This window comes from Lactuca saligna, chromosome 2 (assembly GCF_052625555.1).
Source record: "Lactuca saligna cultivar CGN05327 chromosome 2, ASM5262555v1, whole genome shotgun sequence".
Classification (NCBI taxonomy): Eukaryota; Viridiplantae; Streptophyta; class Magnoliopsida; order Asterales; family Asteraceae; genus Lactuca; species Lactuca saligna.
Window position 1 is genome coordinate 90,114,373 of NC_136418.1, and position 990 is coordinate 90,115,362.

Consider the following 990-nt stretch of genomic DNA (forward strand, 5'->3'; position numbering starts at 1 on the left):
TAAGGAAATGGAGGAGACAATTACTTCCTTTGATAGTCCAAACAAGCCTCTAAGGTTAGCCAAGCTCCACACTGTGATGGCTAGTTAAACACACAACCAACCATGCTTTGACCTTGAAATTAAGAGTGCACTTAACAATGTAAGGGGGGGATGGTTTAAACGTGAGTATTAGTCATGAAGGAAAGCATTTGGCTGATTTTTCGTCACTCATGCAAGGTGACAAGTTAAGTGATGTTAATTTTCCTTTAAATGCCCCAACATTTCTAGAGTTGTGTGTCTAGATCCCGACATTAATATTTTTTGAAAGTGGTGAATGATAGAACGGAGTTCAAAGATTCCAAAAACCTAAACATATTAAATTTTTGAGTTGTTGAACTCCGAGAAATCGCGTTTAATTGACAAAAACGTCCGATGTTTCGATTTTTACAAATATTTTTACTAAAAATATTTCGAGTATGGAATTAAATAATATACCATAACCTGAGTACAAAAATGTTCTTGTAATTCCCATCTGAGGTGTGCAAGTGCAGTCACACCCCTGAGCCGGAACGTCGGAAACATCCGAGGGCGAGTGACTTTATTTTGTAATATCATCAAAGTGTATATAAATGAATCAAAGACAACATTATCACCACACATTAAATATACCAACCATCATAGTTTTACATCATTGTGTTTGTTTATAACAATACATCCAAAACATCAAGTATGGTGAGAAACAAAAATACAACAAAAATCTTCATTCCTTATCGACCAACCTGTTTTAACGTGTTCTGAGAATACAAGTTGTTTTGAAAAGCGTCAACATATAAAATGTTGTTGAGTTCATAAGCAAGTTCGTATAGTTTGAAACACCATCAAATCCTATATTTTCTATAAAAATTGTTTGTGAGTTTTATTTCAAATATTGTATTAGAGCATGTGTGTTCTTGTTTGACAATGTATAAAGAGAGTTTCCGAGAAAATCCTATATTTTATGTTTAATGAAAA